Source organism: Rhinopithecus bieti, unplaced genomic scaffold (assembly GCF_001698545.2).
Source record: "Rhinopithecus bieti isolate Rb0 unplaced genomic scaffold, ASM169854v2 scaffold_26532, whole genome shotgun sequence".
NCBI classification, from domain to species: domain Eukaryota; kingdom Metazoa; phylum Chordata; class Mammalia; order Primates; family Cercopithecidae; genus Rhinopithecus; species Rhinopithecus bieti.
Window position 1 is genome coordinate 1,226,606 of NW_016812934.1, and position 13,812 is coordinate 1,240,417.

General features: G+C 43.7%; 1 long non-coding RNA gene across 1 annotated transcript; it reads right to left on the reverse strand.

The window, feature by feature from the left end:
• Positions 1–1,692: 1,692 nt before the first annotated feature.
• Positions 1,693–12,390, reverse strand: LOC108512186 (uncharacterized). The gene is made up of 3 exons (XR_001880527.1): positions 12,318–12,390; positions 2,360–2,491; positions 1,693–1,794 (listed from the first exon to the last, which is right to left on the reverse strand). It is a non-coding gene; the product is annotated as an uncharacterized LOC108512186 (long non-coding RNA).
• Positions 12,391–13,812: the final 1,422 nt, after the last annotated feature.

Below are 13,812 nucleotides of genomic sequence, written 5' to 3' on the forward strand. Positions count from 1 at the left end.
TACTATTAATTAAATACCCATGGAGCCAGGGACCAGATACTGTTCTGGGTGCTTCATGCCTGCTGTCTCTCTTAATCTTTACAACAGTCTGGTGATCAAGAAACTCTTGTAATTCCAATGTCAGATGAGGAAACTGAAGTTCAGAGAGGAGAAGTGGGTAACACAGCCATAGAGCAAACAATGAGTAGAGTTTGATTTTGAATCCAAGTCTCTGGCCTCAAAGTGGCAAGTTAAACACTGCTGAAAACTCTACCTTTCTTGCTACAATTTGGGCCATATATGCAGAAAAACACTTTTGTTTTGATACAGGGTACAAGAGACTCATGAATAAAGTTGAATGCCAACAGGTTGATCTTTCTAGAACATGTCAAAGTTAGCCTATTGTGATACTGGAGCAGAATATTTAAAACTGGAACCAACCCTGAATGTAGGTTGTATAGTAATTGTGGATTATTTCCAAATAAAGGTGCATTTATCCTCCTCTCTGTGTACAGGCTCCAATGCAACATGAGTTTTCATCTCCTCCCATGAAAAGGCAGAGCCTATTCTCCAGCCCTTGAATCAGAGCTGACCTGTTACTTGCTTTAACCAATAGAATATGGTGGAAGTGATGCTATGCCTGTTTTGAGTCAAGGCCTCAAGATGCCTCGCAGCTTCATCTCTTCCTCTTAGAAACCTGCCCAATCACTGTGAGAATTAGCTGACTGGAGGCAGACTACATGGAGCACAGAAGCCAGCTAGGGCTCTCTAAGATAAGCTAGCCCCCAGCCAACCCCTGCAGCTAACAGCAAATGCATGTGAGCCCAACTGCAACCAGAAAACCACCTGGCTGAGCCCAGCACAAATTGCTGACCTGCAGAATTATGAGCTCAGTATTTGACTGTATACAGATACAGTGGCTGGACCTTTGAGCCATTATTTACGACATTTGTACAGGCCCTCTGTCCTGTATTCAGCAGTCAAAGGATACCATTATTCTCATCACCATGGCAGGGTTCAAATGGCTGGAAGCTTTAGGACCAGATACATCTATACAAATAATTAAGACTGGCACTTATCCAATACCTGTTGTGTGCTAGGTGCTATTCTAAGAGAGCTGCATGTGTTAACTCATTTAATATTCCTACCACTTCTCTGTGGTATGCACTTATTACCAACCCTATTTTATAAATGACAAACTGAGGAACAGAGAGGCTAAGAAACTTGTCCAGAGTCACATAGCTAATAGATGGTAGAGCTGGAGGTCAAACCCAGGCAATCTGGCTCCAGAACTTGTGCTCTTAAAAGCCAAGTCACGTTATGTTATTCTGAGTAAGCCTGCTACTTCAACTGGCTCAACAGCTTACTAGTTACATGGGAACTTGGCAAATGAGTTAATCTCTCTGAGGCTACATTTCCCCATCTGTACAATGGAAACAATAATAATATCTCCCTTAATGGAGTTATTCAGAGATGAAATGAAATAATGCAAGCAAAGCACCCAGTCATATTTAACAAATATCAGCCATAATAATAATTAGTTGTTATCCATTTATACTACTGTTTGATTATATAAATATCTTATTACAAAAATAAATGATGAATTACATTATGCAAAGGTACACTATAATTATTATTCAGACTCTTAAGTCATCAAATTCCAATTCACATGACAATTGTCCTCACAGTTTTGTTGATTCTGATTTGACTCTGCCTCTGTCATTGATTTCTCTTGTGATTTCCAATGCTGAGTTGTTTTTGAGATGCTCCAGAAATCCACCAACTCTGTGAAGTATACACACATTCTTCAACAGCCTAAGGAAGCAAAAAGACACAACTTAGCAGGACCTCAGCCTGACTTCTCCATTGGCCCACAGCCTGCGTTCCTTTAGGGCTCTCTGACTTCCCTGAAGTCCTTGGGTCCAACCATTCCTCCTCTTCAGCACCCCAGAAACAGTTTGCCTTTGTAAGGCATATTTAGCCAAGACTTTGTCTCTTTGTGTTCTCAAATGTTATGACTGAAGTGTGAATAACCTCAAAAGCTCCCATTGCAAGCCTTTAGTCAAGAGGAGGCTGGTAGAAAACTTCCGGAATTCCCAGCTGAGCTCCGTGATGACTAGCTCATCAACATGAGAGTTTCTGCAAAGATGAAAGTTGGTATCACCAGCCACATGGGGAGGTGTTATTAGGCATTACTGATGGCCAGGCAGGACTTGGACAATGAGACACAATGTATGCAGCCTAGGCTAGGGGAATCAGAAGGAGTTGCAGAAAGTGTGCTAAAATATGGTTTGTCAATTCAGCCCCAAAACCTCATCATTCCTCTCCTGATTTTCATCATCCCATCAGCCTAGCAGACTTGGTAGACATGAAGATGCACCTTCCAGATCCCTCTTCAAAGGAAGACTTGCTGTCCAGCGGCAGGAAAGATGGACAGCAGACCCTTCAGGGCCTTTCTCAGCTGCAGAGAGTCACCTCGCCTCACTCGAGGACATGCCCTTCTTGGAACAGCCTGCAGAAGAGATCAACCATGATGGAGAAATAAACACTGCCTCCTTTTCATAGATATGGTCCCCAATAAACACCTTGTACCCCAAACTCTGGTTCAGTGTCTGCTTCCACAAAACTCAATGGATAATACAGGCATGATTTCTCCCAATCTCCAACCTATCCCAGCTTCCACCTATACTACCTCTTGCCAAATAAGGAACCACTCTTTTTCTATTGGCATATATCCCCACCTGTTTACCTGGGAGATTAATTTCATCTTGCAGGCACAAAAAAAATTGCCTTTGTCATGTCAGTCTTCACTTCCTTTGGTTAAGAATAGAAACACTAACTAGTCCCTATTAACCTAGTACCTTGCATTTCATCTCCTTAGCAATCTTGAGCAAGATAAGACTATCTCCATCTTACTGAGGAAGAAACTGAGGCTCAGAGAGGTGAAGGGGCTTACCCACAATGATTCAAAGGCTACTTCTCTACTTCCAAAGCCTAAAATGAGCAGGTTGGCTACCCAAGCACATTTCTTCCAGCAGACATGCTAAATGAGCACTTCTCACAGTGGAACCTTGGGGAAATGCGGTCAGAGAAAAGCAGTTTGGCTTAGTGGCTAACAGCTAAGCATTTGTGCTAGATGGCTTGAGTTTGAGTCCTGCCTTCATTACACATAAACTCTGTGGTGTTTGGTCTGTGATGAAACCTCTCTGTGCCTCAATCTTCTCATGGTAGTAGTTCCTATCTCAAAGAGTTGTTGTAAAGATTAGGAACTTAGAATATGCAAAGTGTTCAAAACAATGTCTGGCATATAGAAAGCTGTCCAAAAATGTTGGATGCAATTATGAGGGAACAATCCTTGGAGACCAATTACTCCCGCAGTTCTCAGCTTGATGAAGATGTTATGAGATGCTGTGACCATGAGAGCTGCCTGCCTGTGGCAATCAGAATTTTTGATGGTCAGTTACACATGTTTTTCTCTATAAAGCTAACTGTTCTTAGTAATATTAATGGGGAAGAGAAATCAGTTCTTAAGGAATACTGCTTGCTAGACAAATCATTCTAAACATGGTATAAACCTGACATAAGTAAACTAAAATAAGTTGACTTTGATGGTGAGAAATGTGAGGACCGTGGATCTTGTCCAGCCCATTACTCTACAGATGGGGAAACTAAGACGTAGAGTGTACAGCTGAATGACCAGGAGTCGCCCATGGTTATATGGCCAGAGTCTATGCTTGCAGGATGCTTGAGACTTGCTGACACGCACAGGTAATCAATGGACAATAAAACCAGTTACCCACAGCCCAAGACTGAGTTTACAACCCTGACGCTAATGGACCTCAGAGAAGCAAAGGGTGCTAGAAACCACTTTTCCCTCATCTCCCTGGGCTAATGGCTTTATAGAGGTAATAAACTACTGAGTATTTTAATAATGAGAGTGACCTCTCTTTGCCCAAATGACCCACCATGTCTTGATTGACATGTAGGCCTGGCATTTCTTACAGCAGCAAGAACCAGCCTCCTTCTGGGCCTGTGGTCTGAACCACAAGACCCCACCTCCCCTGGGAATTTTCCAAATGTCTTTGGGAGTTGTTAGCCTTTGTTCACCTATCCTGACTCAAGGGAGGAATAATTCAGACTGGCAGCTTCTACAGTGAATGCACAGCTTAGTCCAAACTCAGTTCTCAGATAATTACAACATCCCTACACAGAACAGCTTGGAAGGCTTGGTGAGTGTCACTAACCTCTTCTGGTTCTGAGGCTTTCATTCATTCACTGAATTATTCATTCAGCTCATTTTAAAAAATGTGGTGGCCAGCCTTCCAAGCGACCCTCAATCATTCCTGCCTCCTGGAATTAGTTGTATAAGAACCTACCACACTGAATAGGGCTAACCAATGTAACTAGTAAGATATTGTGGAAATAACAAAGTATGACTTTTGAGGCTGGGTCATAAAACAGACTGCAGCCTCCACATTGCCCTCTCTTTTGGATCAGTTCTCTGGGGGAAGCCAGCTGTCATGTCATGAAGACACTTAAGCAGCCCTGTGGAGAAAACCATGTGACAAAGAACTGAGGCCTCCTGCCAATAGCCATGTGAGTACACCATCTTGGAAGAGGATCCTCCAGCCACCATCAAGCCTCCAGATGAGACCAGAGGCCCAACTGATGTATTGACTGCAACCTCATGAGAGACCCTGAAGTAGAACCACACAGCAAAGTCATTCCCAGATTTCAGACCCCCCAGAAACTATGTGAGATAATCAGTGTTTATTGCTTTAAGCTGCTAACTTTGGGGCTAATTTGTTATGCAGCAATTGATAACTAATACAACAAGCACCCACTGCATACCAGGCCCTGAACTACGTAGTACCATGCAAAAAAATGAACAAAGCAAATACTACCTCTACTTCCCAGAGCTTATAGTCCAGTAGCAAATCTTACGAAGAGAGTAGAGTTAGTCTATAAAGATCATTTAGAAATTGGGATCTGATATCAGTACAGTAAAAATATAATCTTCTCTAGGAAGAAAAATTAAAAAATAATACGTTTTACTTTATATTTCTGTATTGTCTAATTGTCTTTTTAAAGTAATGTTTATCAAGGCATCTTCTCATGACTAATTCTCATGAGAATTTAATTGATACCTTTTCAGAAAGGCATCTTGGCAACATATATCAGAAAAGTCATGAAAGGACCAGGCACTGTGGCTCACACCCATAATGCAACCACTTTGGGACACTGAGATGGGCAGATCATTTGAGGTCAGGAGTTTGAGACCAGCCTGGCCAACATGGCAAAACTGCATCTCTACTAAAAATTAGCCAGGTGTGGTGGGGCAAAACTACATCTCTACTAAAAATTAGCCAGGCGTGGTGGTACGTGCCTGTAGTCCCAGCTGCTTGGGAGGCTGAGGCATAAGAATGGCTTGAACCCAGGAGACAGAGGTAGCAGTGAACCAAGACTGCACCACTGCACTCCAGTCTGGGTGACAAAGCAAGACTCTGTCTCAAAAAAAAAAAAAAAGAAAGAAAAGAAAACCATAAAATGTGCATACCCTTTGACCAGAAATTTAACTTAAAGAAATATGCGGAAATGTACAAAAAGAGGAAAATCAATGGGTGCTCACTACACTGTTATTTATGAGTGCCTGAAATTGGAAAGGGCCTAATTATCAACAATAATAAGCTGGTTAAATTACTATTTAATTCTGGGCCTTCCATACATTGGACTGTTATGTAACAATTAAAATGATGATGTAGCTCTACATTTATTTTCAAGGAAATACGTCCTGACATATTGCTAACTGAGAGGTTATATAACAGTTTATACTGTATAACTCTATTTTAATAAAAACATATATATTTATGCATAAAAGTATTGGAAAGTTAAACCACAACATGTTAATGATGTTATGTCTAGGCAGAGGGATTAGAAATATATATATGTTTTATTTCTTTTGGCTTGCCTGTGTTTTTTAATTTTTATTTTAAACTTATGGATTACTTTGGGAACATATAGAGTTCCAAATACATTTTTGGTAAGGCTCCCTACATGCTCATTAATTAGGTTCACCTTTGCTGTTCTTTGGTTGGTTGGCTTTCCCTAACCCTCCAGAACAGACCAGCCCCCATGTTCTCACCCACCTCTCCTTCCTCCCCTTCTTGACCAACTACTGGGGACTGGAGATATGCCTGGGTCCTTGAATCAAATAGAGAATACGGATCTCCTTCAAAGTGCCCCCAGAAAACCCCTCCACATTCTGCAGGGAAGATCTACCTCCCCAGAGGGCCCTGGCAAGCAGCTCCTATCACTGACTTTGAAGGCAGAGTGAACAGATGAGACCAATTCAGCGCCCATCAAGGACTCATGCAGAAAGCAAGCTGATGGTGTTCCCCACTTGGGTTGGCCCTTGAAGGATTTGTGACTTCAGGGGAGAAACTTTTAAGAGACCATAAACTGAGTTGAGTGATCAGGAATTTTATCCGATTGAAATGAAAGTTGGGAGGAAGGAGGCTAGACTTTTAAATTTGGCCAAGGTCCACTTCATAGCAGCAAGAATGTAACAGGCAGATCGTTGTCCTTACTGCTTACCTCAAGCAACAGATGACCACCTGGACCATTTCTGTCTCTTGAGTGCAACAACAAGGCCCCTGGCCCCAGCTGAGATTGTCTCTGTTTCCGTGACCAGTCTGACTCCCTAACCCTCCAGAACAGACCAGCCCCCATGTTCTGACCTGCCTCACCTTCCTCCCCTTCTTGACCAACTACTGGGGACTGGAGATAACAATGCAGCAGTTATTCCCAATCCTCCACTTGCTCCCTTACACCCAGATGAATTCATTCATTCATTTGCCAATAAGAAGTTTGCACTGACACATTGAGAGGTTTGGACGTTCTTTTGAAGACAAGGAAGAGCTCATTTATTCCTTCAAGACAATTAAGTACCTCCTACAGGATGAGGATGGGACAGGCCCTGGGCCAAGCACTGGGCACAGAACTGTGAACAAGACCGTATGATCTTACAGCTGTGGAGTTCACCTACTAGGCAGGAGAGAGATACTAAACAAGTAAATACAGAAGATTATTTCTGAGGGTGACATGTGGAAGGAAATAGACCTGTGGCTAAGTTGGGGAATAACTAAGACCTTGGTCCAAAGTCAGAGAAGGCCTTCTGGAAGAGTGACATTTGACCCAATACCTGAATAAAGCTAGATGTTCATTGACCAGCAGAGTCTTTTATAACTACCCCAGTTCCGTGGAAAACTTGGGCTGGTCTAAGTACTGTCCAGGTGCAGTACACAGGGGGCTTTTGGTCTTCTGAACCATCAGCCCCTTCAGTGTATTCAGAACCCTACCCTCCATCTCTAGGGCTTATGAGTATCCTGGAATGATGAAAGGAGAGGTTGTTCCAATGGGAAGGTCACACTGGGAGCTGGCAAATCTCAGGGCCTCTGTAGGGTGAACGTCCAACAAGTAGCATGCTGATTATGATGGATGAGAGACCCTGGCCAGATGCTACCAGGAAAGACAGCTAGTGTGATCCCCAGAACTTTCTGGAGCAGAAGCTGGGCAATCTAATGCTGCTCAGATCCTACCTGGTTCCTGAAAAATGCACCTTCAGGTGGAGGTTGATCCAGCCTCTTGTGTCAGTCCACCTCTTTAGGTCAGATCCTTTCCCCTTGGTTCCTTTATCTATTTTCCCTCTCAAATTCTACCTATCTTTCCCTCTCCCTTCCAGCCTAGATATCCTTTCTCTGGCTCAGGGGCTAATGCCTACCCTTATTCATAATAAATACCAAATGTATTTTCTATGACCTGAGATCCTCATTAAAGGACATAGAATTTTGAATTTCAAAAGCTGGAGGGAGATTCTATTTTCCTTTGTTTTCTGCTGTTTCAACATTTCCCTGAAACAAGGAGTACAAAAAAACAAACACATATTTGGAATGGAGGTAGAGAGTGACAAAATGGGCTGGGAGTTGGGGGTGACTGGCACAATGCAAAGAATAACAGTAGCCAGGCTTGTGGCACACACTTGTAGTCCCAGCTATTCCGGAGGCCAGGCCTGGTGGCACACACCTGTAGTCCCAGCTATTCTAGAGGCTGAGGCAGGCGGATTGCTACAGGCCAGATGTTCAGGGCTGCAGTGAGCTATGATCGCACCACTGTTCCAGCCTGGGCAACAGAGTGAGACCCTATCTAAAAAAAAATTAAAAAGTGCTTAGCAGTAAGTGTTTAACTAAGGGAAGTCTTATGGGACTTCCTTTAGTTAATATGGGAGGACCCCTAATATGGGAGGACCCCTTGAGCCCAAGAGTTGCAGGCTGCTGTGAGCTATGATCACAACGCTGCACCCCAGCCTAGGTGACAAAGTGAGACCCTATCTCAAAAAAGCAAACAAAACCCAGTAAATATCAAAATATCAAAAGAAAAATCACTTCATGTTTTCAAAATATTACCTCACTACAAATATCGAGCGAATGTCTACTGGGTACAGAGTTAGGGACTGGGAAGACCACAGGAATCTAGATGGGCCCCCACCCTTAGGAGGCTAGTGAAAAGGGAAGTGGAGAAGCGGGATGCGCAGGGAGAGCCTCCAGCTGCCATGGAGATGAACAGCAGCACCTCGGTCCACACAGCAGGGAGCTTTGGAGCAGAGATCACCGGGAAAACCTGCCCAGGCCCGTACCTCGGTCATGTGCAGTCATCAGCCAGGAAAGGACCTGGCTTTAGCCAGAAGCCAAGGTGACTCTGGAAGGTGCTGCAGCTAGATCTGCGGGCTCCTGTGCTGCTCACAGCTGGGCAGAGGGTTCTTTCTCAAAAGGAGATCTGGACTGGGGCAGGGCTGGGACTCTTTCACACCCTAACGAGGGCAATTAAATGGGCTGAAGAGGTGAGCAGAGGACTCAGTAACCCAGCTCTTAGGGCTGTCTGAGAGAGTGTCCATGACCAGGAAAATTGACGGAGAGACCTGAAGGTGCAGGGAGAGTCAGAGGAGGGTGTAGAGTAGTGGTAAGTGTGTGAAAGTTGAAGTCAGGCCGCTCTGCGATGTGGGTTTAACCCACACTCTGCCACCCACCACCCGAGAGGTGAGAACAGGTTATATTATCTATTTGTGCTTCAGCTTCCTCTGTAATAGAACTAGGATGATGAGAGCACTAATCCTACAGCTTTATTGGAAAGATTACAGAAACAGTACTAATCCTATAGCTACATTGGAAGAATAAGAGAAATAGTACTAACCCTATAGCTTTATTGGAAGGATTACAGAAATAGCACTAACCCTACCACTTTACTGGAGGATTACAGAAGTTAATGTTCTAGAAAGCACTTAGAAAATGCCTGGCCAAGAAACAGCATTCATAAGTGCTAAATTCCCAGGTTAAAAATAAATAAATAAAAACAGTACTTCCAGGCAGAGAGCACAGCCTAAGTAGTAACCCGGAGGATGAGAACAGAACAGGAAAGAAGGTAACCCATGTTGGTGGTACAAATCCAGCCAAATGCCCAGGTAATCTAATTCAACTCGAGTAATATTTAATTTATTTTTCAGGTACCCATTTTAAGGAAAATAAAATACTTTGGTCTTGTCTAACAGCCCACCAAGATGTACTCTGTGATTTTCTCGAAAATCCATTCAGATCTTGCCCAGATTGACTCAAAGCTGAAAAACAATGAATGTCGGTACCCTTCCCACAGTTCCACATCCCTTTCTGGTTAAAGCTGCTGTTTAGTTCAAAACGACAGATGCTGACACAAGTTCTTGCTGCCACCCACAAGAAAAATTGGGTGAACTCCTGCAAACTCCTCCTTGTTTCAGACTCAGGTTCTCTCTCTCTCTCTCTCTCTCTCTCTCTCTCCCTCTCTCTCTCTCTCCCCACCCCCCATTCCCTCCTCATGCCTCCAGGGTGGAGACCGGTCAGCCTGTCCCAGGCCAGCCGGTCATCCATCAGCTTGGAATTGCCCTGCCCTGCGCATTGTGGAATCCACCAGCCCCTTCCTGCCCCTCTCGCCAGCCCATATGGAATGAGTTGCTCCATTTTTAGTCCTTATCAGAAATGGAAATATTTCCCCTGCATCTTTGTGAAGATTTTCTGCATCTATGAGCTGGATGGATACTTAACCCTTCTCATTCCAAGGTGCTCCTGGGCCTTGGAATCCCAAGGTGGAATCCCTGGATGCGGAATCCTGAGATCACAGAAGTGGGGGGTGTGCAGCACTTAAGAGGAATCCAGCTACGTCACTCTGTAACTTTAGAAACAGTTCCTTGAAGTAGTTCCTTCTCCATTTTATTAACCTTGAATTTGCACCTCTAGGATAGAAATGACAACAACCAGCACATTTTGGGTGCTTGCTGCAGGCACACTTAATTCTTCCAGCAAACACGGAGATAGATGTTGGTATCATCATCCCCATTTTACAGATGAAGCTCAGAGAGGTTAAGTAACTTGCCCAAGGTCACACAGCCAGTAAGTGGCAAAGCTGAGCTGTCTAAGCCACAGCTGGAGTTCTTTTCCATTCACCACAAGCCTGTAGAGAAGCATAAATGATCGTGTGCTGTGATCTAGGACAGTCTTTCTATCCTAACCCACCAAATTTTACAGATACTGTGAGATGGGAGGAAGAAGTGAGCCAGCAACTTTCCCAAGGTTATGCAGCTAGTAAGTGAGAAAGCCAATGTGGACACAGGTCCAGGAGCTCTGCAGCACACCCGTTTATTCTCGTTTTCTTCTTTAAGAAATGCAAGGTAGGCTCAGCATGGTGACTCATGCCCATAATCCCAGCACTTTGGGAGGCTGAGGTGGGTGGATCGCTTGAGCCCAGGAGTTTAGGACTAGCTTAAGCAACATAGTGAAACTCTGTCTCTGCAGAAAATTTAAAAATTAGCCGAGTGTAGTGGTGTGTACCTGTAGTCCCAGGTACTCAGGAGGCTGAGGCAGGAGAAGCACCTGAGCCTGGGAAGTAGAGGCTTCAGTGAGCCATGATCGTGCCAATGCACTGCAGCCTGGGTAACAGAGCTAGACCCTGTTCCCTCCAAAAAAAAAGAAAAGAGAAGAAAAGAAAAGAAAAAAATATATAGGGTTGAGGCTTGGTTATTCATAAAGGAAGAATGAACACAATTTTTCAGCTAATAGCCTGGGTTCCAGAGCCAGGCAGAACAAGGTTTGTATCCTGATGCCACCATTTACAAGCTGCATGTTCAAGGACAAGCTGTCCCACCTTCTTAAGCCTCAGTTTGCTCAGCTATAGAATGGGGCTAACAAAAAAATCCACCTTAAAGGGATTTGGTAGGGGTTATTCGAGACTCTGAAGGCAAAACGCTCAGCACAGTACCTGGCACATCAACCATGAGCCCTCAGTAAATAGTAACAATCTTTATATTGTTATTAATAATAAACATGGATGGCCAGGCTTGATGGGTCACACCTGTAGTCCCAGCGTTTTGGGAGGCCAAGGTGGGTGGATTGCTTGAGCTCAGGAATTCGAAACCAGCCTGGGCAACACGGTAAAATCCCATCTCTGCTAAAGATACAAAATTTAGCCAAGCATGGTGACGTGTGCCTGTAATCCCAGCTACTTGGGAGGCTGAGGCAGAAGAATCGCTTGAACCCAGAGGGTCGAGGTTGCAGAGAGCTGAGATCGTGCCTCTGCACTCCAGCCTGGGTGATAGAGCAATACAATAATAATAATAATAATAATAATAATAATAAACTTGGATTGATTTATGTCTAAAGGCAGCCAGCAAATATTTGTGGAGCAACTACTGGGTGCAATGCCTCAGGCCACAAGCTTTCAAGGATGCGAAGAAGAGTAGGCTCTCAAGGAACTTTATGTAGAAAAGAAGAGCTGGGTATGTGACAAGATCAATGGCGATTCAGTTAGAAGGGAGGTCTGTGTGAAGCTTTCTCATCTTGGGTAGCATATTGTATTACATTTATTTGTATTATATTTATATCATGTGTGTGTGTATATATATATATATATATGTAATATTGTATTATATTTATATCTTCAAGCAGTTCATCGTCCAGATGGGGACCCAACTCCATGCATCTTCACAGTGGTGTCAATTCTTCGTCCAAAATACATCCATTATACATCCACTTCTTTGCGTGTCTATTATCGAAACTACCCTGTCTCCTGCCTGGGTGACTACAATGGGCTCCTGAGGTTTCCCTGATCCTCCTTAGGTCCCCCTTTAACCCAGCATGATGTCAAATGTACAAATCACATAATCTCACTCCTCCATTACAAGGAGCCCTTGTAACCAGCATAAGGAGTTTAGATTTTTTTTTCCTCACACCCCTGCCGACCTCTCCAATACCATCTCTTACCTCCAAGCCCTGATCGCTTTGCTCCAAGCTACTGTCTTTCTTGCCGTTACTCAAAACACTCCAAGTTCTTTCCTACCTCAGGACCTTTGCACTTGTTGTTTCCTCTGCCTGAAACATGCATCTGCCCACATCTTCCCATGACTAATTCCTCTTATCATCAATGTCTCAGCTGAAACATCAGCTCCCTGGAGATGCCTCCCCTGACTGTCATTTGTAGACTTGCATCTGCACTTCACATTGTATCATATTCCTCTATTACATCACATACAGTTACCTCGCACTTTTATTTATTTATGTGCTTATGGTCTGTCCCTACCTCAACCAGAGCATGAGTTCTAGGAGGGCTGGGATCCTCTCTGTTCTGTTCACTGTTGAATCCCCAGTGCCTAGCCTACTGCCTGGCACATAGTAGGACCAGAAATATATGTGTTGAATGAAATAATAGATGAAGGGTTTGAGAGCTCCTTGGAAACAGAGGCCATACATTCTTCTCCTTAGGATCCAAAGAGCCTGGAACATTGCCAGGCACCAAGTAGGTGCCAAATTAATGCTTGTTGAATGAATGAATGAAGAATATCATTCAAGAGGCTTCACAGGCAACCCATAACCTTAAACTCCTTGAAAGAAGAACCTCTGCTTTTTATCTCTAACCAAAACCCTACCTACTAGAGTAGATGGCCAATTAATGTGTCTTGAACTGAGCCAACCTCTAAGTACAGATTCCAGAAGCTTGGAATTAGTGGAAAGTGAACTCATTGAATGTGGAGGGCTCTGGGAAGGCTCAAGTAGAAAGAGGTATTGATGTGAATGCTGAAAGATGGTTGGGGGGAGAGAGAGGAGCAAGGAGAGAAAAGAGAGCAAGTGATCCAGGCAAGGATGACAGTAAATACAGAGGCTGAGTCAGCAAAATGCAAAGTATCATCCAGGCACAGTTAATAGATCATCAAGCCTAATAGATCATCCAAGGCTGCCCTGGAGGTGTGTACAGGAGATAACAATATATTGATTAGAATAAAGTTTGACTGCTCTTACAGAGAGTGAAACTAACAGTGATTCAGAAAAAACAGAAGTTCATTTCTCCCACACATATAAATCCCATTAAGATGCTCAGGGTCAATATAGTGACTCTACAATCACCAAAAGGTTTCTCCAGTTTTTGCTCTTCCATCTCCACCACACAGCTACCACCTCATGATCCACGACAGCTGCTCGGGATCCTGCCATTATGTCTGAGTTCCAGCATGAGGGAGGGAAGAAAAGGAGAAGGGTAGGGCACATCACTCCCCTTTAAGGGAGCAAATAGAAAATTATACAAATCATTTCTGCTCTTACTCCATTAGCTAGGATTTAGTCCCACAGCCACATTTAGCTGCAAGGGAGTCTGAGAAATGTATTTTTTTTGTGTGTGTTGGGTAGCTACACATAAGCTACAGATTCCATTACTATGGATTATTTGGAGGAACTGAATAATCAAGACTCTGCCACAAATAGCAAT